This window comes from Camelus ferus, chromosome 8 (genome assembly GCF_009834535.1).
Source record: "Camelus ferus isolate YT-003-E chromosome 8, BCGSAC_Cfer_1.0, whole genome shotgun sequence".
NCBI lineage: Eukaryota > Metazoa > Chordata > Mammalia > Artiodactyla > Camelidae > Camelus > Camelus ferus.
The window spans coordinates 36884438-36910360 of NC_045703.1; the positions used below are offsets into that span (position 1 = coordinate 36884438).

Genomic DNA, 25923 nt, shown 5'->3' on the forward strand with positions numbered 1-25923 from the left:
CAGAGGGTATAAAGTTACGACAGCAATTACATGAAAGCATATGATTATACATCTGAAGTGAATAAGAATATTAATCTTCTATGTAGAAGCAGCAGCAATGCCCACTTCTTTTAATCCAACAGATCTATTAAGACTTCCCACTTCATATCCAGACTCGAGGCATAGATGGCAGTGAGCTAGGCCAGTGCAGAGGAAATGAAACAATGTGTAGACGTATGGCTAGAAGGGGGCATCAGGGATTTTTGCTGGCAGGCAGTGGAAAAAAATCGCTGGAAATGAAGTTCCACTAAAGCTTAAAATTTGTCTCTTGGATGCTGGGGCATCCTTAGTGCCAAGAAGCATGCCCAGCACATAGCAGACCAAACTGTGAGACTGGGGATATTTAGTTTGTCTTTTTTCTGATTAGAATTGGTCCTAAGAAATAAGCATACACAGATTGTGCAAGTGGGACTCGTGTGGCCCCAGCTGTTGAGATGAGACAGTAGGAAAACAGCCTTTAGCCAGACTTGTTAGGCAAAAAAAAAAAAAAAAGCTGAAATGATTACATTCCGTTCTTGACCAAGGATAGTACCATGATAAATTTTAAAAGTCTCTATGACACAGTTTAAATTGCTACTGACGTTGTTTATTCCCTTCCTTTGCTACCTGCAAAAATGATTTTTTTAAAAAAAGAAAGAAAGAAAAGGCTTTCGAGAATAAAAGTTCTGCCTGTTTGCCCTCTGAAGCAGTAACAAGTAAGGGCTAGCACCAGAACCTCTATGGAAGGCATTGCCTTAATTTTCCATTTACAAAGTTCATTTTCATTTCCACTGAGTCTATTATTAATACATTAAAAAAAAATCCCATCCTTTCAAAGAGAGATATTTTCCTCCTTAATTATTTGTACCAGTTGGAGGTTGACCCAGAGAATACTACTGGTAGGTGGATGAACATTTGTCTTTGCTAACTTTCAATAATATCAAAAAGTAACACTTACAGAGAACCACTCAATTCTGAAAACAATATTAGTGTTGCAAAATTACATTTTTTTTCTTTTGGACCAACATCTCATGGATAATATTATACAAAACTCCTATATCAGCCAGGGAGCCTCACTGCAAACAACAGAAATGAACTCTGCCTGGTTTTGGCACAGAAGGGATTTATTTCAAGGATATTGGTTAGCTCAAAAACTGTCCAGGAGAGCAGTCAGGCTCAGAAGCCATGCAGCCAGGGATACAACCAAAATGTATCACAAAACTAGGCCTATGAGGACACAGCTGCCGCTGCCACTTATGTCAGAAAACACAGCTTGCACAGCTGGCACTGTGGGCACTGTGCATTGGATGCTACTCCAGATGTGGCTGGCAATGCTCTCCCTGGAAACCAGATGTCGTTCCTACAACCACCACAAGCAGAAGTGCTCCCCTCTCTCTCCTCATTTGTAAGACTAACTCCCAGTTCAAAGTGAGGCAGAAGAAGAGACCACCTCTTATTTTCTTTTTAATAAAGAGACTCTCACAGAACTATTCCCACAGCAGCCTTCCCTCAGTGTCTCATTGGCCAAAATTGGGTCACATGGCCCTTTTGAAGACAAACATTCATTTGGAAAAAAGAATAACCATGATGGGCTAGATTAATTGATTCACCTGTTGAGGTGGAGATGTGACCAGCCTTCCTTGGAGTATAAAGTCACATGGGGGAGCATGGGTACCTGGACAAAACTGAAGTTTTATTCACAAGAAAGGAGGATGGCTATTGGGTTGACAACCAACGTGGTGGACATTCATATGGAACCTTTATGTCTTCATAATATGGGCCCATTTCATGAGACCCATCCACATGTTTCTTCCCAAGCTTCCTTCTCAGCAGTACTCTAGTCTTATTCTTTTCATGTCTATGACAACCTGACCAAAATGTTTGTTACTGTCCATCAACTTCTCTCTCTTTCCAGGATCAAACAAAGCTGTTATACCTACTGGGTGAATTTTTTAGGTGGGACTGAGTGATACTCAGCAGTCCATCTGAAGCTGGTGCCAGTTTATTAGGCAAAGCCATCTATAAACCATGCTTTCTTTTTATTTTTCTTCAGTTAACTGATCCTAGGGAAGTGTTCATGATGTGGTAAGTGTTGGTTGGTGGAGAGGTGGCTGTGTGGCATGAGTAGGCATAGTAGAAAGACAATAGCATGTGAAACTGGAGCATTTAGGACCTGCTCAGATGCACTCACCTATATACTATTTCCACTTAGATACTTTGACTTTATCGCTGGGTAGATCAGGTAACATGCAGTTCATGACGGGAAGCTTATATTTCATAGTCACCTGGTTTCTATCAGAGTCCAGTAGCAAGCCAAGTACTCCTTCTCCAAAGAAGAATGATCTTCACTGAAGAAGGCAGAGCCTTGATCTAAAACCTTGGTGTTTTTGTTGGAATATTATATTCCATCTTTCCACACCACAGATTTCACCTGATTTTTGAGCACCATAATTGCACTGGATCCTAATAAGCCATATGGAGAAGCTGCAGCCTGGACCAGCTGGAGAGACATCCTCTGGTCCCTACTCAAAGCTGCCAGCCTTTCAGGTTACTCAGGAAAGAGCTGAAGGGCAAACAAAATGTCCTATCTATTGCTTCCAAAATCCAAAGAGCACCATTAAAAATAGTACTTCTTTTTAGAGGCAGGAAACAAATTGTCCTTGACATTAGAGAGGATAAACTCACATGCCACACAACACAGATCCCAAGAAACGTCACTTCATTACCATAGGGTTTATTTCCCACCTTCTGGCATGCATAGTTTTCATCTAAAATACCAGTCACTTTCTGCTATCTGGAGCTCATCAGTATATTATCGCCAATTTAGCCCTGGGGATGGTGAGACAACCTAGTTCTTATAGACTAATTTACAGCACGGAGAATAGAGAACTAAAATAACCTGGAGTTGAAAATATGTTTCTGTCATTTTAGGTGAAATCAAACTATCTCTGATGTTCTCTGTTGGAACAGAGAAAAAGGATCATCCAAATAAAAGCCTCAGTCATACAATATATGTTGATTTGCAGCAATAAAGCAACTACATTTGGAAGATCATGTGTACTTGGAATTACCGGTTGACTTAGCCTACAGTAATACTCTGATTCTCAACATTCACCTATGTTTTGCACTGGCCAAAAGTGGGAGTGTAATAGGTAATACAGTGGCCTCATCTCTGTGATTTCCCCAGGGATGGAGTTTTTAAAAATGAGAGTTTTTGGTGGGTTGGTTTGTTTGTTTTGGCTAGGAGGTTTCTTCTGAGCTTTCACTAAGCCATTCCTATCATGATAACTTCATTAGTCTCCACTCAACAGGTCAGGAGTCAGTGCAGGAATTCTCCCACTTTCTAAAGTCATGTATCTTAATAATATACCCAAGAAACTGGGAAAATAATCATGGCAAGGGGTTCAGGGTCCCATTGGAATGCATCAGTTCTCGTTTAGTGCACAGGACCACTCTAGGTACTTTATGTAGAAAGAGTTTTAAGACAGGGAATTCAGTACTTACAAAAATTACTGGAAAGGCTAGAAAGGCTGGTGTCAGAAGGCCACCACCAGAACTACTGCATTCAAGAACACAGCACCAGAGCTACAACCAACCACTAGGCTTGGATTATTTTCCATTATACAAATGAATTAGAACCCTAGTAGGCTGCCATCTATTTTGATCTCTGTAACTCTGTCATTATATAAAAGACTTGCAGAGATTTTTGAGGGTCGTGTCATTTTGAACACCATGTCAATCCTACCACTGTTATTACAGTCAGCACGCCCATCTTGACCTTAGCAGTTAAGTGCCCCTACTTGCCCTCACCCATCTTGGCATCCCTATTGAAATCAGCAGCCCTTTTCAACCACAGAGTATTCTCTTCTCACCCCAGCATATGAAGAAAAACCACAAAGTGCTTTCTAAGAAGCTGGGTCTTGCCTATACCTATGCAATTCTCAAGCCCACAGTATTGGAAATATTTGAGGGGCATTTCTTCCTTTCCTAGAGAAAGGAGACAGTTAAGGGATAGGTGGGTGGTTCACATGTAAAAATCTACCCCAATATTTATATCTCCATAAACTTTTGGACTTCTTTCCCTATAACAAGAAATTTCTAGCATCTCAGGTTCATTTAAAATGGGCTACTGTTGTGCACAGCCCAAGAGATAATTTAGCAAATAATTTAGACAACTTTCATTTGAGTTAGTGCATTAAATACAGGGTCTCTGATAACTGCACCTCTCTATTGATAAATTCTATCTGATCTGTAATTGTGTCTAGTACTTCCTTGGTCTAGTACTCTCAGAATCCATTTCCACATATATTCTCCATATTGTGCCAACATAAATTAGCAGTCTTTCTATTCTTTGGGCGAGTACGTCTTCTGTTCCTGGATTTGGCTTTATAAGAGATTTCTTAAGGCATATGGATATCTGGGGCTGCTTGTAGGTTTGGTGATTTGGTGGAAGTGGAGTGTGAGAATTGACTTGCCTTGTAAAATCATTCCATCTACTCTCTTATGTGAGATCACTGAGTACCCGTCAGGCTAGATGAAAACAGCATCATCAGACAGGAAGTGTTCTTTTGGCTACCTATGTGAAGCTGGTGTAAGGAGTCAGATGCTTATTACATACATGATAAGAATTCTAGAGGAAAGGTGAATTTAAGGAACCTCTGTGATTGCTTTGTCCTTAGGTGGGCATCCCTTGTGGTTATTAAGGTGGCTGTCAGACCATAATACTTCTTTGTTTATGTTGAGTAGGAGAGACAATCCATTTCAAAGTCATAGAATACAAATTCTCATATTCAGAGTGATTTTCATTCTCTGCATGAATAACAGTCACCATGGAGATGGCATGTACAGAACAGCTCTCAAGACTGGGTTCTTGAACCAGTCATTAGGAAGGGGAAAGGAATTAACATGATGGCTCAACCTAATCAGTTTATCCCTGTACATGAGGATAGGCTGAATACCTGAATAAAATTGGTTTCCATTAGGAAGGAGGAAGGGGACATGTCCATATGGGATAATGTCTACTGATATGGTTCAACAGCCACTGAAGATGAGAAATGTTTTCTTTCACCCAGTAGTCAGAGAAGAATAAACATAAAATAGTGTTCAAGACTAAGGCTCAATCTTGGAAATAAATGCTCTTTTTTTCTTTTCTTTTTCTTTTCCTTTCTTTCTTTCTTTTCTTCTTTTCTTTGTATTTACTCTGTAGATAGCTCTGCTGTGGCATAATAGAGCTTTTACTTTCTAATGAAAATTCTACACCTTTGATATCACTTTATAGTTCCTAATTCGACATAGGCCTACTAAATAACTACCTATTATTTACCTAGATAAAAAATGTTAATGCAATTTCCATTACACAGTAGTTTAAATGAAATAAGTGTGTATGGAGGAGTGGGGAGTAGTTTGTCCATTTCTTTAACTATACCTCTTGATAACACCTACACTTGCCAAAACAAGCAGACATTTTCCAGTTGTGGTGGATTAAAAATGGTCACAAAATTGTTTACAGCTCCTTTCATCAAGAGATGTTCAATTTTCTACCCCTTAAATCTGGGCTGGCCTGTGTATCAGTCAGCTAAGGGTGCCATAGATGGGTTGGCTTAACTCACAGAAATTTATTTTATTTCTGGAGGCTGGAAGTCCAAGGTCAAGGTGTTTGTAGGGTTGGTTTCTGGCCGCCCCCTCATGGAGGCCTTTTCTCTGTTTTGCACATCTCCTAGTGTATTTTCCTCTTCTTACAAAGGCACTAGTCCTATTGGATGCGGGCCCAACCCTCGTGATCTCATTTCACCTTAATTACTTCCTTAAAGGCCCTGTCTTTAAGTCACATTAAGTCACATTGGGGGTCAAGGCTTCAACATGTGAATTTGGGGGAAACACAATTCAGTCCATAACATCTTGCAACTTACTTTGGTAACAGAAAGCTTTAGGATGGGTGGGGCAATGAAGGTGAAGACGTGAAAGGAGAAGGTTCCATTCATAAACCAAACAATTAAATAGAATTTAAAATATATATTTAATTTTATATTTATCTCATCTTTTTTAATATGTATTTCATATTCTAATGGCCCATGTATCGTTTGATAATATATGTTTATAGTTTATGAATAAAAGTACAAATATATTGGGAGGAAATGCTCATAATATTTTTACTAACACATGTAAATGACCAAAAAATGTGAAGGATAGGCTAGGAAGCCTGGCTGCCCCGTTAACAGACAAACATAGGAGAGAAGTGTACCTGTTGTGTAACATAAATGTAACAGAAACATAACACCCATGCGTACAAGAGGTCATGTAACTGCTATGACCAAGACCCTGGGAAAACATCACGGCGTATCTACCCCAGTAAATATCATAGTAAAGACCTAATCTGTGCTGTGACACTGTAATGCGCTGTGTGGAGGAATCAAAGATGGAGTTAGGAATTTTCCAGCCTGATCTAAATTGTATCCAGCTTTCTTGAGGCTTCCCTTTTGGGTCCAGCCTGATGTAGTGGTTCTCAAAACCTCAAAGTTATCTTCAGGTCATTCTAAGGGTTCATACCTATTAGAAAATGTTACAAAAAAACATCCCTGGATCCACCCTACCTCCTGGCTCATTTTCCGAGTGGCCTAATCAGACTCTGGTGGTTTGGACTCCGTTGCAGGAACTTTGCATCAAGTCCACCCTGGTGTGACCTCAAACACCAGGAAAGAGTCACATTGTAAGCTGAGAGTTCACCACATTGAGGAATTTTATCCCACCAGTTGCCCCGCTGCTTCCACCGCAGAAGTTTTCTTATCTTTCCAGCTATTTTCACCTTTCCTTTAGTTACTTTTTTTTCCAAGTGATTCTTATTCATAGTCTTCTGGTTTTTAAGTACCTACCACATCCATTCTTATGCTTAACCTTACCGTTTTATTTTCATTCTCCTCTTAACCCTCCCTCACCAGCACATCTGCTTTCCTCCTTTTCTTTTTTTCCACATTCATTTATTCATGCCGTCCCAGCTGCTTTCCTTTGTTCAGTTCAGAACACCAGCCAGAAGCTTCCCTGTTGCTAAGCAACAACACCCACACACACCCTTTTCTACTCTCTGCTCATTTCTTCTGCTGCTTTTGTAAGTGCATGGGTCAAATGGGCTCTCAAAGAACATGAAGGGTGCTTCTGTCTTCTCCTCATACCCAGGAGATGCACACTCTGCCACACCCTGCCTCTTCTTATTAGAGTTTGGCTTCTTGTTTTATGATAATTTGCCCCAGGCTGTGAGATAACACTAAAACAGCACAAAACATCCCTTTGAGCTTAGACAATTTATAGACAGGAGGAAGGGATATAATTTCTGCTAAAGGAACAAATAAGAGAAAATGTTTAAAGTTTAGTTACAAAGCACAGCTTGGCCTCATCAAGGGCTTTTGCCCAGACCCCTGAATCAAATCCAGGGTTTAAGTGCTTTTCATTAAGGGTCAAGATAGCTAGCAAGTCCCTCCTACAGACCTTTATCTTGTTGAGTTTTGAGGATGCTGCTAATGGCATGTTGAATATGGTGTGCACACAATAAAGGTTAAAAACAACACAGGAACTCATTATGCAGTTTTCAAAATCTCAGTCCTTTTCCAGATATCGATCTGACATGACATTTGCAACAAAGACATGGCTGGAGTTGTGTCATTAGCCCTTCTCATCCTGTTCTTAAGAAATTCCAAGTCTTCTGGCAACTCCATATGTCCAAACACTAGGACAGAGTCATAGAGATAACAGGACCTTGAAAAAACTCTTTTCACCCTTGCAATGCCATAAATAATTTCCCTGCCTGGTGTGAATTCTTTCTCTCTCCTTGTGCATTTATGCAATGCCTGGGAAGCCTTCCCTAATAAACCCTGCCCCACGTTGTTGCTCTCAGCTCTTTGACCACAGTCAGCACTGAGCTAACTGGGGGGCATCGGGGCTGCTTTGTCTCTAAGTACCACAGCCCTTCACTCGCTGTGTGTCCCTGCCCCTCACACACTGCTCTCCGTGTGGAATATATACTCCATCGATTGCCTTAAATTTAGTCATAGAGCACACACACTCTGACAAGGGGATTGTTTTAGTTTCGTAATCTGGAGAGAACGAACAGTAGTTTCTTTGTATTAAAATCCAAGTCCATCAACAGTCAAAGTACCAGAAATGAAGCTTAAGTATTGCCATCACTATCCTGATTTGCAGCCTGAGCATTTCAGCAGAGAAAATTTTCAAGAGCCTTGTTTGTCAGGACCCATCGGTTGATATTCTGAAAGTAGAATCCCTATGAGACTAAAATCCACTCCAAGGTATTCTAAGAATGCCTGACCAGAGCTGGAATTGGCAGCCTACTACGATTTTCCTTCTAGAGTTGAGCCCTTTGGGGATGTTAAATCTTCTGAAAGGTTCAGAAAATTTTAACATCATTTTAGTTTTTATATTAGGGTAATCTCAGCTAATGAAACATATATTTGAACTTCCTGAAATTTTTAAATTTATGGACTGCTTACTTTAAACAGCTGAAAGTTATGCAAAAAAATTTTACTATCCTTCAATGTTCACTTCTCTCTCTTATTTTTAAATTGAAATATAGTTGATTTACAATGTGTTAGTTTCTGGTGTACAGCATAGTGATTCAGTTATACAGATATATACTTTTTCATATTCTTTTTCATTATAGGTTATTACAAGCTGTTGAATATAGTTTCCTGTGCTATACAGTAGGACCTTGCTGTTTATCTATTTTGCATAGATTTGTTTGTATCTGCTAATCCCAAACTCCTAATTTATCACCACCCCCCCACCCCACCTTTCCCCTTTGGTAACCATAAGTGTGTTTTCTGTGTTCGCTTCTCTTTTAACCCTCTTCTCTCCAACTGGAGATATCAGTCAACACCATCTATGTTGTATTAATTTCTTTTCTTCATATCTCTACATGTTTAATTCCTTTATCCCCTTCCATCACACCTTGTCAATGTGATCCACGGTCCCACAGTCCCACAGTCCCTCCTGTGATTGGAAACTGTGACACTCTTCCCAATAAACAATCTCACCCTCCACCCAGAACAGCTACATGATGATACATTCAGTTCTCTGAGGTCTCTCATTTTTCTTAACCTCTCAAAGCTAATGATCCCTCTCTTCATACAGTCACCTACAACCTTAGCCACACCCTCAACCTCATGGCCTGGGATTGCTTCACCTCCGAAACATTTAGGTAAGAATTTTTCTCTCCAACCATAATCTCCTCCTTGTCCAGCCTCATTTAGCTGCTTTTCCCTACCAGCAGAGATCCCATGATCCACCACTCTCACCACGTTCTCTAGTATTGTAACTCCCTTGCTCTCCATTAGCCTAGCAAATCCCCAATCTTGCATGAGTTCATCTTCACTTTTTCTCTGTCTACACCCATGCTGTTGAGGTCTCCTGGAGAAATAACATACCTCTGCCATGGGTGTTATTTCAACCCCATGTCACCAAGCACTGGTCCCTCAAAGCTGCACAGCAACCCTCATCATCTGCCTGTTATAAACCATTATTCATTCATTCATTCCCTTACTCCTTAAATATTTATTAAATGCCCACTCTAGCAGTATGCTGGGTTCTAAGAAATAATTTTGTGCAAGACAGGCAAGGTCTCAATCCTCAAAAAGCTTAAAATCTAGCCTGGAAGACTGAAACCAAAACACTTCCAGAGAAGTAAATTATTTGGAGACTAACGTTTAAGAAGAATGGTGAATGGGTGAAATATTTACTATGACAAGTAAAGAGAGGAGGAAGAGAAGAGGGCTAGGGAGACAAAGGAGGAGAGCTGGGCAGCTTTGAGGGACCAGTGCTGAATGGCACAGAGTTGGCATAGCACCTGTGGCTGAGTTGTGTTATTTGGCCAGAAGAGTCAGTAGTGTGTGTGCAGATAGGGAAAACACAAAGATGAAATCATCCAAGGTTGGGGTTTTACCACGCTGATGACAGGCAAGGGAGCTGAGAGACTAGAGAGAAGCCTTATGGACAAGAGAATTTAGATTAAAAAGTATTAATGGATTTGAAGTGCCTTTTGATAGTTATTTCTTTCCTAAACAGATACTAAAAGTACAACTACTATGGTATGATTGTCCAAAAATTATTAACAATTAAAGGGCATCCTCATACTCCAAAAAGTTGTAATCTCCTTATATATTGTTCTGAGACATATAAAATATTAATTTTTGCTAATTACTAGCTATTTTCTCTTTTCACTTTTTAACATTATTCAAGTAGAAAAGAGTGAAAATATTTCCACTTGTTAAAAGTTTGAACATTATAGAAGTACTCAGAATATGAGTGAACTCTCCAACATCCTTCCTCCCCCTTTCCCACTCCCTGTCTCCGCTCTGTTAAGAGCATGGTGTATGTCCAGACAGGTCTTGCTTTTATATGTTTACATACAAAAAGATGTTTGCAGGCATATGCATACACACCTAAGTTGTGGAAACTGCATAGTTCAATTATCTTCTTAAGAGGGGAACAATGTAAAGATTAGAAAGGAGTATCTTCCATTAAATAGGAATAAATTTTATTGCCTATGAAGCATATCACTTGGACCTAAACTTAAGCTTTCTATAAGCTGATAAGAAAGCTCGATAATAGGAAGTGTATAGCTCAGTGGTAGAGTGCGTGCTTAGCATGCACAAGGTCCTGGGTTCAATCCCCAGCACGTCCATTAAATAAATAATAAATAAATGAACCTAAATACTCCCTCCCCGCCAAAAAAGAAAAAAAAGAAAGCTCAATAACAGAGAATATTAATGATCCAAGGAACAAAACAAAGAGCCCCCTTGCTGACTCATCAGGCTACGGCAATGATCTCAAGTAACATTAAACTTTGTTAATACACTTTTATCACAAATTATATCTAAGTTAGGAAACACAATAGAGACGATCTGTAAAAATAGATAAGATCTCTATTACATGTTTTCACTACAAACACAGCATTTACACATCTGAAGTGTAAGCTAACTTTAGCTATTGATATCAGGGTTTGGGAAACAGGTTCTAAATAAATATAGAAAGTCATAACATATGGCAATATAGGATTGATAGACAATAAATCATACTTCTTGTTAGTCACTTCATAACTAATTGAACCCCCATGGAACTGACTCATTGAGTTTTTGGGTTTTTTTTTTTCTTTTTTCCTAGCTTGAACAGTCATATATTTCCTACATTGTGAAAACTCAATGCATCTTTTGGAATGTGATCTAGCTTTTACAATTGCTATCTGCCTGTTGCAGCCTCAGTCCAATATATAGCTTCTGATAGTTCCTAAGATTAAGGACAGTCAGTTTCTTCCACAATGTGCATATGTACATATGTGATTTTGGACAGAACTATGCAATACATCTTTAACAGCTTGCTTATTTCATTCAACAATATGTTGAATTCCTTTTATGCAGTACATGTAGATTTACCTCATTCTTTAATTCCTCACTCTTTCATAATAGTGAAGTACCACAAGTCATTAAATTACTTTCTTTTCATTAAACTTAATCTTTTATTACTACAAACAATATTCCAATGGGATACTTTGCATATATTTTTATTTACATAGCTAAGTGTTTCCATAGTATGCAACCTAGAATTGGGGGGTATTCCAGTGGGATATTTTGCATATATTTTTATTTACATAGCTAAGTGTTTCCATAGTATGCAACCTAGAATTGGAATTTTAGGTTAAAAGGGCTTTCTTTATATTTTTTGTTTTTATGTATCTTGAAGCAAATACAAACTTTCGTGTGTCAAAATGGACAAAGTATATAAAAAGTTAATTCATAGAATAGCAAATCTAAATGACCAACAAATATATATAAAAATACTCAAACTAATTAATAGCCAGGAAGATAAAAATTAAACAGTGGTATATCACTTTATAGCTATTAAACTGGCAAACATCTAAAAGACCAGTAAAATTTATTATTGGTGGAAATACGGGAGAAAGTTGCCTTAACTTTTCCTAGAAAGCAATATAGCAACATCTATTAAAACTAAAAATATGACAATGAGTGTGTATATGTCCGTGTATGACTGAAAAATTGTGCTGAACACTGGAATTTGACACAACATTGTAAAATGATTATAAATCAATAAAAAATGTTTAAAAAAAACTAAAAATACATATAGACTTTGACAAAAAACTCACTCTTAGAATCCAATCCCATAAAAAGAAAAGGCCAGAAGGTCAGAAGATATTACAAAGATGTTCTGGACAACATTCATTTCTTTCTGCAAATACTGGTTAAGTGCTGACTGTATTGCCACCACTTCAGAAAAGAACAAGACACAAGCCCTGCCCTCAAGGTTCTCGCAGCCTCTGGGGGAGACAGAGAAGTGCACAAGCAACTGGCGTTCACGAGAGGTGCTGAGGAAGCAATTCAGGCCCGAGGTGGAGGGCTGCACAGACTCGCTGGAAAGCACGCTTGCGTGACTTGGTAATGTACAGCATGTTTCTGAGGACTTGGATTAAGTTGTGTGGTCAAGGACAGCTGAACAGAGTAAAGATAACTGCACAGGGAAACATAAGCCTAAACTGGCCGTGAAACAAAATCATGTTAATAAAAGTCACAGGTAATTTTTCTAATGGCAGGGGAGACAGAATATGAGGTGCACAATGAAAAAAACGATTTACTGTTGGGGAATAGAATCAAAAGCATCTATGATTTAGTGGTAGCCAAAAATGCTGTTTTGTTCTATCCCTGGTACAGAGTACATTCTTGAAAAGGTGTTTGCTGAACCAACAAAGACAGAACTGGGAAGCGCATGAAGAAAGGTTTAGTTCAGTGGTGATCATTCTGTAATGGATAGAAATATTAAATCACTACGTTGTGCACCAGGAACTAAGATGATGTTGTGGATCAGTTATACTTTAAAACCAACCAAACAAACAAACTCATAGAGAAAAAGAGATGAGATTGGTGGTTAGCAGATGTGGGGTGCGGTGGGGTAAGGGAATGGGAAATTGGATGAAGGTGGTCAAAAGGTACAAACTTCCAGTTATAAGATAAATAAGTGGTATGGATGAAATGTGCCACATGATAAATATAATTAACACTGCTGTATGTTTTATATGAACGTTGTTAAATAAACCCTAAGAGTTCTCATCACAAGGGAAAAATTTTTTTCTTTTATTTTATCTATATGAGATGATAATTGTTCACTAAATTTATTGTGATGATCATTTCATGATGTAGGTAAGTCAAATCACTACGCTGTACACCTTAAACTTATACAGCACTGTTTGTCAATTATATCCCAATAACACTGGAAGAAAAAAATGTGAAATTAGAATAAGTATTAAAAATGTGAAGGTAATTTTTTACTTTTTTTAAACTAAAAAACCATTGAAGAAAAAAGATTTCACTCAGCTAAACTTAGATTAAGTCAATAATCTTACCTATTCAGAACTGTTCCTTGAATAGATTTCCTCCCTTTTTCTTTCCCTTCCCTCTCTCCTTACTTCCATCGTTCCTTCCTTCCTTTTCTTTCACCATTTTTCAGAAGGAAAGACTCCAGTCAAATTGGAGTTCTACGTCCTGTTAACCTCACTTTCACCCTGCTATTTCACCATTTAACCACGAGGCAAAATCATCAGCTCTTAAATCATGAACTTTAAATGCCAAAACAGTGTTGAGCAATTTTTGAAGTATGAACGTTCCATAAGAAAAGAATGTCTAACATTAAAAACAAACAAACAAAACAGACAGTTCTTTAGAAACTCGTAATCTGTGACAACCAAGATAATGTCAGTAACAGATTTCAGGAAGAGGTCGTCAGGCTCAGCAGCACATCTAGAAAGAAGGTATATTTTCTCCCTAATAATTGTCATTAAAGGAAAAGACATTAGCGAGGGTTCGGATGGAAAGGCTGGGACCTCCATGGAATAATGAAAATGTTCCCAGGGTCTAAGTGCTGCTTGGCATGGCTCCCACATCAACAGCAAAACAACTGCATAGCAACCTACACATGCCCATTTCTCACCCTTCACTGTGTGTGCAGAGGAAACAATCCCTACTACTCCCTGTCTGCTTTATAAATTTTGTCAAACAGGAGTTGAGCCTCTATGCCAAGTTGAGGAGCGACACAGGCTGGCATTTCCCAGCACGTGCTGTGCACTGCGTGGGTTCCTGGAGCGCTGCCCCTTGGCTTCAGAGGCACCAGAGCCCTTCCCCACCCCCATTTCCTCGCACAAAGACAACACGCAATGATGATTAGCAAGTGTGTGTGAGCTCCCAACTGGCCAAGTACCTTTAGATCTGGTGACCTGTTTTATGAATATCAGGAAAGTGTTTCCAGCTTGGTTTTTACATTCGCAGGAGGACACAGAGTTCACAGTAAGAGCAGAATAGCAGTCACTTCTAAAACAAAGAAAGCCCACTCTAAATGATGCTTTGTTGGGACCCTTTGCCATCTGTTTACTTCCTCATGGCAGCGCTGCTTATCGGGGGATCCAGCAAAGGCACCGACGTGCAAATCCAGACTTTCCCTCTTTCCAGAGGGTGTTTCCTTGAACTTTCCCATCTGCCCCTGAGTAAGATGTAGAAATATTATTTATAAACTAAGACTAGCAAATGACACAGTGAAGAAAAATAAATCAGGGTGCAGTTTGTCATCTTGAAGAGAAAGAAAGCAAAATGCTCCACAATTGGAGAAACAACTCACTTTTTCAAACCTCCTCAAGGAACATCTTCGAATCATAGGCAGGAAATGAGTTTGTGGGGGTTAAGTGAAGCTCAAGAAAACTCGGAGTAGCCAGAGTGAGATCAAGGCTCGTCGTGCATATTCATGAGAGGCAACCTGAGCTCCCGTGTGAAACCACAGTGTGACTGTGTTTCCTGCACACGCTTTCCATCCCACGCTGCCAGGAAGCACGGTAACAATGAAGAGACCTGGAGCCTTGGTTCATAACACGGTTCACAATGATGATTGCTCACTGCCGACTTAACCCACACATTTAACTGGATTTTCTTCATCGCCTTATGACAGCTCAAGAAGTATCCATCTGTCAGGATGCATTTTAGAGCCATCGTTGTACAAATGTGAATTTCAGGGCTTTGGCTATTAAGAAGCAAAAAGGAATAAGGTTGTTTATTTTCAATAGAGCCTTGGGCATTTATTATTAATACTCTAATGGAGAAATAGGTCAGTAGAGCATACACAGGAAGATAATTATCCTCTATACCCTGCTTCTCTTCTCAACACACTTTCTACAACGAAATACCCAGAGTGAGTTTCACCTGCCAGAAAACATAAACCAAGGGCCTTGTTCCAGTGGGATTTAAGGAGGCATGTACTGGATCTTTCATGCAGCCAGCCAACAAATAGAATTGTGAATGAGTACAGTTCTAGGCACTTGGAAAACTGCAATGAACGAAGGAGATAGAAGTCCCTCCACCAAGAAGCTTGTGACAGCTATTGCCATGCGCTTCTAGGGAGAAAGAACACCTTACTGTGCACCTGTCACAGAAGGTCCTGGACCTTTTTGTTCAATTTCTTTCCAATGCCCGTGATGACTCACTCCACAGATGAAGAAGTTAGTATGTCTGTCCTCGTGTGCTGTGTGAAAGAAAGAGAGAGAAAGAGGAAAAGAAAGCAATATGGAAACACAGAATGAACTAAGAGGGAGGCTGTTTAAAAAGTGATAGATTTATCTTTGTGATCTAGTGAAAACACAAAAGACCCTAGTACTAGGGAACAAAAGAGACACAAAGGAACACTGGAACAGATGGGAAAACCTGCTATATTCTGTGTTACACAGACACAAAATATTACCGAAATATCAGCTCTCCCTGGCTTTATAAATCTGACATAAAACCCAAAAAACTTCAGAATGATGTTTTGAACTAGATAAGCTGAGTCTAAAGCAGGAAGAATAGATAAACAACAAGTTTCTTCTGCATAACACAGGGAACTATCTTGTAGTAACCTATAATGAAAAAGAGTATGGAAGCAAATATACGTATTATATGTATGACTGAAACATTACGCTGCACACCAGAAATTGACACACTGTAAACTGACTATACGTCAACAAAAATAAATAAATAAAGCAAGAAGAAGAATCTGGGAGGGAAATGTAATGAGCCCTATCAGATACTGAAATGTAAAGCTTCCATGATTAAGAGTACAGCACTAAAGTATCAATAAACAGACGAGACAACAGAACCGAAATAATGCCCAGAAACATTTCCAAATGCACATGGGACTGGGATGTCTAACCAGCATGGCACATTCCCCGTGGGTCTGTTGGCCTACACTGTTGTCAACCATGCTGCATGGTCCTTGGCCTCTTTCTCATGAAGAGGCTCAGTGCTAACCAGAGGCCCTTGGCACAGAGCAGCTCGGGATTAGGAAAGAGTGCCGGGTTTAGGTGGCAAGAAACCGAAGTAGCAATTCTGTTGTACCATTTGTAATTTGGTGAGCTCGAACTCGGAACTTAACTGCACTGAGCTTGGGTTTCATTGTCTATAAGGTGGGAATAATAAAATCTCAGAGAATCATTGTGAGGGTAAAATAAGTTGATATATATGAATCTACCTAACAAATCCTGGTACTTAAAAAATAAACATATCCTAGCTGAATAGCTTAGTAGGCATCTTAACTTTGGGTTGATTATTTAACAACTTGTTTGTAGACAGAAATTGCTTTCTAAAAATCTCAAATCTTTCTTTGCCACACAACATTAAATAAATAAGTTTTGGAATAAAGAAATAATTATTTTTAAATTCAGCTTTGAGACTCAATGATTTCCTTATAAAGGAAACTCTTTACAAAGTTTTCCAGTGCGTTGATTAAATTCAGCCAGAGAAGTTTGGGTACAGAGCAGGGGAAGGACTTTGTGACTTCAAAGTCAGTAAGGAAAATGCGGGATTTTAAAGATCATCCTGGGCTGAAATGGGACCAATGGAAACCTGTCTTGTGAACAGGGACCGCCCGAGGCCCAAGTGCAGCATCAAAAATGGAGACCGATTCTCGCACAAAAGAAGCTTGAACAATTTATGGAGAGGGTAGAATTACAAACACAATGGCACGTAAATTTTTAATTTCAACCTTTAGTTGTACTGTATAGATCAGTGCCTAAGGGATAAGAGGATGTTGAAGAAAGTGGTAGGAATGAAAACATGGAAATTGCATATTCTCTGGGAAAACATCGTGACAAAGGACAATCTTGAACACCATCAGGAAGGGATGAAGTGGCATCACTTGGTGGAAAGTGCCAGGCTGAATGGTCTGTGGATGCCTCAGAGGTGGACAGTGATTGAAGTAAGGGACTGTAAAGGGTTTGATGGGCACAGAAAAGGCCTCAAGACAATGAGTGAGCAATAAGGTGATAGAATACTAGGTGCGTAACTAATTTACTTCTGTCAGGCAAATGGTGAAAAGCATGCTTGCTGCTGAACAGGGTGGTTTGTACAGGAGGGAACTAAGGGTTCCAGAGATTAAAAACTATCCCCATTGTCTAGATACAGTGCTCTGGTCTGAACCAGCCTATCCCTGTGGGAATGGGTAGAGCATAGGGCTTCAAGAAGCCCTGCAGAGAAAGGACTTACAGAACTGGTAATTCCCTGGACAGAAAAGTAGAAGGGAAAGGACAGACAAAGTTAGGAACATCGGAGGCTGACAGAAGAACGGAGCCATTGATGACAACGGGGAACTTCAGACCTGATAAGGGTTTGTGAGGAGAACAGGGACAGAAAATAAGCCTGATTTTGGCTGCATCTAACTGTAGGTGACAAATAATCAATACATAACCCAAAGTCTACCAGGAAAAAAAAATCAAAACTCTAGATATAATAATTTCTGAATTCTTAGCAAAAGAATATTATGCCGTTTTTTCATCATAAGGCTAAAAGTTTTTTTTCCCATTTAGAATATGCACAAGAAGTATTTATCCCTGTCACTGACCTACACCTTATTTAAGGAAAATGTATCTGTTACAGGCACCAGTGAAAGAGTCTTTCCTTCCACCCCCTCCTCAACAGAAAAAAATAGCAAAGGAGCGCATTTTTGGCAATCTTGCTGAGAGGGGAAACAATTCACACAACATCATCGCCTCCACCATCTGTCTTGCTCCAACGTCACCAGCTGCTAGATTAATGCATTTCCTCTAGGGCATCATGTTGGCCCTCTCTGGGACACTGGTCAGTGAATAGGTAAGATGTTTCTAGGTCGCTGTGTGGACTCTGAGATGGATGTCAGTGTTGGGGGCCGCAGTTGGTTGTGATGGAAACACAGGGTATACACAATCAGTGTCTATGTCACAAATATCACATGAGAAAATTGACATCGTCATTTTATCATTCATATCTTGTTATTTATAACTGGACTGATAATTCTACTAACTCACCAGGTTTGGTTCTGAACAATCCTCAGGTGTTTCTCCCTGCCCCCAACTTCAAGACAAGTGCTCAATGGATTTTCAAAGAATTCTGAGAATTTTCAAAAGAATGTATTACATTGGCAAACATTTTTAGTGGCAGACCTTTTATTATCTTAATGAGAACCCCTATGTATGAAAGAGGTGATAGACAGGAAGGTCTTTCTCATCTCATTTAAAATGTCAGGGCTGGATGGGGAATCTGTCATTCTCTATGAACCTCTGAGGTGTCTGGTAATGAAGGTAAGTCCAAAGGGAAGCCAGCATCTGCTGAGCACTGGCAGAAGAGTGTGGCTGCCACAGAGACTGCTCAGAGAGCAACACTCCGCTCTGATGTGCTTTTAGGTACATCAGCCACACCTTGCGATACAAAAAACAGGCTTTAGAGTGAGACAGAGCTGGGTCTGAACCCTGCTGTATGATCAACAGGTTATTAGCCCCTCCAAGACTCAGTTTAAACATCTATGAAGTGGATATCATAACACTCATCTTAAAATGTTAATTTGGGAGGAACAGGAGGTAATGAGTGTAATGAGCTAGCACAGGGCCTAACATACAGTGAGCGTTCAAAAATGATAGGTGGTGATAACAGTTATTAGTATAATAGTAGCAACAACAACAGTCATAATTGCCTTACTTTATAGAGTAAAGCCACCATAGTGTTATGAGAGCGAGCTGTTGGTAATGAGTTCACACTCGGCTAGTCTGACCCGGAATGGAACGTCTAACTCTCCTAACAGAAAGAGCATCAGCACACGAGGCATTAAGGAATCAAAATGCCACCTGGGTGTAAGACCCCTCAATGGATACCTTGAGCAGAGTACCTGTGATTTTGGTTAGAAGAACTTGACAGCCAAACTAAGTAAGCTCTCTTCCTGCCGGCAGGATCCTGGAAGCTCCTTCTATAGAATAGACACTGTTTTACGTTAAGAACCTCCAGGCAAACAGATTCCACAACTTCCCTTAATAACCTGTGTCAGTGCTTAGCAACTGTCCACCTGGGTAAGTCATCAGAGCTAATCTAAACCCTTTGTGCTCTGGTTTTAGGCCAGTCATCTCACATTTAATTCAGGTTTTATTGCTATGTGTATTGGTATCAGACCAAATTACAGCTAGAAATATATACACATGCTAACTTGAGCTTTCAGTAACAGCCTAATCAACTCCAATGAGTTAACATGCCAGAGAGAGTGGCACTGTTAATGTCATCAGAAGTACATCAGCAGTGTTTGCTTAAAGTCACAGCCCAAGCTCCTCCTTGACAGTTATCGGACGGGGACTCACGTGACATGAATTAGAAGTGAGCAGCATTTTAAAAACAAGCAAAATGAAAGGAACTGTCCCTAGTCTTTTCTGCAGAGTCTACTGCATCCCAGGGTGTTGGGTCATTCTCTTTAGAAGCGATCCCCTCCCACCCATAGTATCCAGGATTAATCAAACAGCCACAAAAATAGCAAATCCTTTGAAGCCGCCATCGAGCTGCAGGCGACTTTTCTTTCTTTACCACTATGTGTTAGAGAAGTCTCAGCACAGGGGCCACTGCTTTGCTGGGTGGATCAGGAAAGCAGAGCTAGAAGGAGACTTGGGTGGGATGGCAGCGCCTCCCCAGACGCCTTCCCAGCAGACCCAGGCTAGCCGCCCAAGACCCCATGGACTTCACATTCAGACTCGGTCAGAGTTCCTGGAGACTGTTTTTCAAACCATGGCCTGTCTCTTGGGTACTGCTCACCACCCCCCCCCACACACAAAAAAAAAGTGGTGAAAAATGTTCAGAAAATTTGGAACACAGAATGGATTGACCAGGAGCTAAGGGGGCACAGGCTTCATTTGTGTGGGTTCCATCCAAAGCCCTTCACCTAACACACACTCATGATTTTGTGTCCCGTGGACTACAGTTCCCCGGGCTGCTCTGAGACCCACCTCCCACTTCTGTGTAACAAGACTCCTAATCTCTCATCCACATCTAGTGGTTCCTTTTCTCAAAAGGGCCGCCAGAAAGAGCTTCAGGACCTGCAGAATCTGGACCCCAACCCCAACTTCATACCATGCTTCTCTTTGGGAGACTCGTAACACCTGTTTGTTTATTAAACTCCCTAAATCCTAAAGGAAAGACTTCTGCTTAATTTTACTTAATCTGATGTTTCCTCAAGTGGGAGCAAGGTGACATCCGTTTCTTACCTATGGCTGGAGTCACAGCCCCACCACTTCCTGATCCTGTGCAATTTTTTGGACTCCCTGATACCCAGTTTCCTCCTCTGTGTAACGAGGTTCATGGCACCTGGTCTAATTATGCATACTGACCAGCCTGCCACATGGGAGGGAGATGACAGGTGAGAGTGCACAGAAGTCCTCATGTCACTGGGCCCTTCCAGAGGTCTGCATGCCCCTGTCCCAGCCCTCGCCTCTCTAGACACTGCTTCCTTAAAGACCTTTCACCTGGCAGGTGAGCAGGACTCCAGAGTCCTCACGGGAAGTGGCTGTCTTTTCCAGAGCTTTCATGTCAGGCCCACTGCCACTCTCAGTTAGAATCTTCTGTGTGCTGTCTGAGCTCGCAGGCAGGACTGGGTGCTTGAGGACACATAGAGAAAAAGAATTGGAAAAGATAACCAGGAGGAACACAGTGACTGGCAGACTGGCCCTGTGTTTACATCAGGGGAACATAAAATGGATGTGAATCTAATCCTTAACCAGGTGTTTGTAAATTTTTGTATAGGAATGAACTGACGATAGTATTTTCTGTTCTTTTTAAGCATTCAGTTTCTAGAAGGAGACCCTAAATGCCATTTTAAACTTGGGAAGAGAGGACTACCTTCACCTATCCACTGTGCCTGTTCAGGAGCCCTGATGAAACAAGAAAGACAAGTTCTAGGCTTCCCACTCTCCCACTAAAGTAACCCCCCCCCCCGAAGATCCACTGGTCCAAACTTCAGAGAAGAGACCTGGTTGGGGGTGAGGGCATGTAGGCTGGAGGCATAAATGGCTAGCACAGTTCCCATGTGTGACAGGCATGGGGCAGCCTCTCGAAAATTTGCTCCTGAAGGGCAGTTGAGCTGTGTTGGAAAGAGCCCTATGGCTGGAGTCACAGCCCCACCACTTACTGCAGGAGCACAACTTCTTGGACCCCCTGAGACCCAGTTTCCTCCTCTGTGTAACACGGTTAATAGTACCTGGTCTGCACTTAATTATGCTGCATTTAATAGCTGTTGCCCCTGAGTCTGGGATAGTCAAGGCATTGAGTCCTCAGCAGGCATTAAACAAAAACCCGCCTTGGGGGCTGCGTGCCGCCGACTGCAGCTGCAATGTCATTCCACCTCCCTGACCATCACTCAGACCATGTCCCCTGTCATTTCCACTTCCTCCCACTTGGATTTCTACCTACAGGGACAGCTGGAGGTCACCGGGCTGCGACAGAGCAGGCCCAGACGGCCGGCCGCGGGGCACAGGCTTCCCCTGCGAGCACCAGGGAGGGCTGCAAGAGGGGGGTGCCCTGAGCGCAGGGTGTTTTGGTTTTGGTTCTGGGGTTTTCTCTCCTTTGTTCTTTCACCCAGGAAAGCATTTGAGTCCATGCTTATCTTCCTGGCTGATTTCTTGTCTGAATCTACTCTTTTTGTTCCTAATCCAACAGGATGAATCTTCACGATTTCATGTCACTTTCTCTCTTTCCCTTTGAACTCCCATCTCTTCCTCTTCTGTTCTGATCTCCTTTCTCCACGTTGCCATCCTTTTTGCCTCCTCGGGCCCCTCAAGTCCTTCTGAAGCTTCTGCACAGATAAGCAGGTAATGCACTTTTCTCAGGAGGGGTTGGGAGAAACACGCAAACATCTGTGGCTGCCCGAGAGCCACTAAGGTCAGCCTGCTGCTCTGGGAAACACACTGACACCGCAAGCCAGCGCCTACATCCAGAGGGGAGCAGAGTAATTTTTATCTTTAGAACACGCGAGGCACCCTGTTATTTTCTGTTCCAGTCTATTTAATTTTTGTCTTCATTTTCCCCTTCCTTCCTTTTTTACTCTCTGTCTCCCACCCCTTAGCCTTCCCCACTCTCCGCTGTTCCTCACCCACTAAACTGATCTCAGGACCCATAACTGTCATTACTGCCATTCATGGGCTGAGACTTAGGAGCACTGTCCACCGCCCTGGGAAGAGGCCTGCTCCTTCACTTTCTGAAACACACACTATCTGTATATAATGAGAAATCCATTCCTCCTCAAACAGAAGAAATGAAAATTCTCCTGAAGTAACCTGAGAGACAAGGACAGAGGACAGCAGTCTTTAAGGTACATTGTGGAGCCATCTCGGGGTCAGTAAATGGGGATAATTTTCCAGATGCTTTGAGGTTCCCTGCTTCCTCTCTTCATGGTGACCTAGTGTTTTCCACTTCCCTCCCTTCTCTCCCCAAAAAAGTTCTGAGGAAGGATCTGGTGGTGGGCAGAATAATGGCCCCTCGAAGATGCCTGTGTCTTGTCCCTGGCACCTGTGAGTATGTTTATGTTACGTGGCGAGGGGAAATTAAGGTTGCAGATGAAATTAGGCTGCTAGTCAGCTGATCTCATAATGGGGAGAATATGTGGACTGTCTGGCCAGGCCCAGTGTCATCACAAGGGTCCTTACAAGTGGAAGAGGGAGGCAGGACTGTCAGAGTGATGTCACAGAGGAAAGGCTCCATGACTTCTGGTTTCCGGCTCTGCTGTGAGGAGCTTGGCAGTTGCCTCTCCATCTTAACAAGTCAAAGGCTGACAGACTGAAAAATCAGCAATTCTTCTTGGACTCATAAGAGAGAGGAGGACACAGGGCAAGCCGCTGCCTGCAAGATTAGAGAGACAGGCAGGCAAGTGCGGGGCATTTCTGCCGCGCTAACAGAGACTGGAGGGGAAGGCACCTCAGAAACCCCCGCTGGGGTTATCGTGAACTACAAGCGACGAGCTGCTGCAGGCTCAGCGCAGACAGTGCTGGGAGTCAAAGCCTCCAGGAGGACCCCGTCTTATGGGGTCCCCACTATATTGTGAGATTTATCTGCAGAAGTTCAATCAGGTTCCCATGGTAAATACTGGAGAAAAGTCCTCTCTTACTTCCAGCAGAGGGAGGGGGGAAGAAACCATTTAAAAATAACCAGAACGTTCCTTTCTCAGCAAGCCTGGTCTCTGGAGAAACTAGTTCACTGAGCCTAACCTGCCGGGCAGAGAAAGGAAATACCCAGCTCCAGCCCGCTCAGCCACCCTTTTCCGTCTAACCCATCTAAGATGGGGTGGAGGGACCTGAGAAACACTTGTGGGTTCACAGTCCAGAGGCGCAGGCTCCCTGGAAAGCTGAGAGCCAGTCACAGGACTGTGGGCAGCTTCTCCTCCCCTGCACCTCGCCACCACCCTCCTAACGGCCTGTTCACAGCAGTTCCTTTTAGGACATCGTGTCCAGCCATCAAGAAGAAAATGACAAGACATACTAAGAGACAAAAGACACAATTTGAAGAGGCAGAGCAATCATCATAAACAGACATGACAGGGATGTTGGAATTATCAGACTGAGCACTTAAAACAACTTTGATTAACACGCTCTAATGGATAAAGTAAACAACGAGCCAGAAAGAGTCCACCGGCCACCGTTGGCTTGGTAGATGGAAGGGAGTCACAAGGCAAGGATTGGGGCAGTTTCTAGAAGCTGGAGAAAACAAGAAAACAGATGCTTCAGAAAGGAAAACAATCCTCCCAGCTGCTTGATTTTAGCCCAGGGAGACCCATTTCAGACTTCTGACCTCCAGAACCCTAAGATAATAAATGTGTGTTATTTAAAGCCACTAAATTTGTGATAATATATTACAGAAGCAGTAAGAAATGGATACCCATTTATCCTTGGTCAATTACAACACCTATGAGTCAAAGCATTTCTGAGCCCACGGTTTATTTAAAATACCCACTTTATTCTTCCCAGGCTCGCCCTGACACTTGTCCTCACTCTGGGAAATGAAGAACGGACAGTTCAGTGGCCTGCCAACCTGCAGAGCCCTGAGACCTGGCAGCTGGGGGACAGGGTGGGTGACTGTGATGCTGAGGAGTGGGCGTTGCCTGGAGGGCTGGTTCTTCCTCCGACTTCTCAGCAAACTGTAATTCTACCTGATCTACCTGATTTTTTGGTTGTTGTTGAGTTAAATTTTTTTGACTTTGTATACATATATATTTTATTGAAGTATAGTCAGTTTACAATGTTGTGTCAATTTCTGGCATACAGCATAATGCGTCAGTCATACATGAACATAAATATATTCATTTTCATATTCATTTTCACCATAAGTTACTACAAGATATTGAATATAGTTCCCCTGTGCTATACAGTATGAACTTGTTGTTTATCTATTTTATACATATTAGTTAGTATCTGCAAATCTTGAACTCCCAATTTATCCCTTCCCACCCCCTTCCCCTACTGGTAACCATAAGTTTGTTTTCTATGTCTGTGAGTCTGTTTCTGTTTTGTAAGTAAGTTCATTTGTCTTTTTTTAGATTCCACATATAAGTGATATCTTATGGTATTTTTCTTTCTCTTTCTGGCTTACTTCACTTAGAATGATAATCTCCAGGTCCATCCATGGGGCTGTAAATGGCATTATTTTATTATTTTTTATGACTGAGTAGTGTTCCATTGTATAAATATACCACAACTTCTTTAGCCAGTCATCTGTCAATGGACATTTAGGTTGCTTCCACATCTTGGCTATTGTATATAGTGCTGCTATGAACATTGGGGTGCATGTATCTTTTTGATTATCAGAGAAATGTAAATCAAAACTACAATGAGGCATCACTTCACACCAGTCAGAATGGCCATCATCAAAAAGTCCATAAATGATAAGTGCTGGAGAGGGTGTGGAGAAAAGGGAGGCCTCCTACACTGTTGGTGGGAATGTAGTTTGGTTTTTGTTTTGTTTTGTTTTTTCAGAATAAAGGCAGTCACTGTGCCTTAAGGTCTAAGCTGGCTAAGCCGGAGGGCCCCCTAACAGACATGTCCCAGAGCAGACAGTGTGAGGAGGGCTTCTCACAACCCAGTGATCAGTGCTGCTGTGAGCTCCTAACCAGCTGGACCTGACCTACTAATTCTCCTTCACCAATTCACCGTTAGATTCTACCTCAGGACTGCCACTGAGGGGACTAGAGGTCTTGAGAAAATGAGTTAAGCTCCAAACTTAGTTTCCTCTTCAATATAATGCCAGCACTGCCCCATTCAGAGACTCTGGCTCCACCACTCACAGCAGGCACTTAACCACAGCTCTGGGAGGACGATGTGAGGATGTCTCTGCTGGTTTATAGCTGCTTTCTCTCTGCTGTAAAGCCCAAGATTTTGCATACATTCCCTTCTGGACTTGAAATGGATTGTGTGTGTGTGTTATAAAATTATGATAACATATTAACTATATAGAATTCTGCTCTGATTGTGAGTCCAGTCACCAGGCCCAACATTTACTGTCCACTCAGGAGTCTCCTCTCTATGAGGTCAGTTAGGAGTGTGTGGCATGCACAGATGAC

General features: G+C 41.5%; 1 protein-coding gene and 1 long non-coding RNA gene across 2 annotated transcripts in view; one reads left to right on the top strand and one right to left on the bottom strand.

The window, feature by feature from the left end:
• Positions 1-14948, bottom strand: part of CEP85L (centrosomal protein 85 like) — a 217633-nt gene extending 202685 nt beyond the window's left edge. The window contains exon 1 of the transcript XR_004321929.1: positions 14695-14948. The gene's annotated coding sequence lies outside the window, so the exon portion shown is untranslated. The remainder of the gene's footprint in view (positions 1-14694) is intronic.
• LOC116665356 overlaps positions 1-25923 on the top strand; it is an 82842-nt gene that overhangs the window by 36342 nt on the left and 20577 nt on the right. The gene's annotated exons all lie outside the window — the stretch shown is intronic.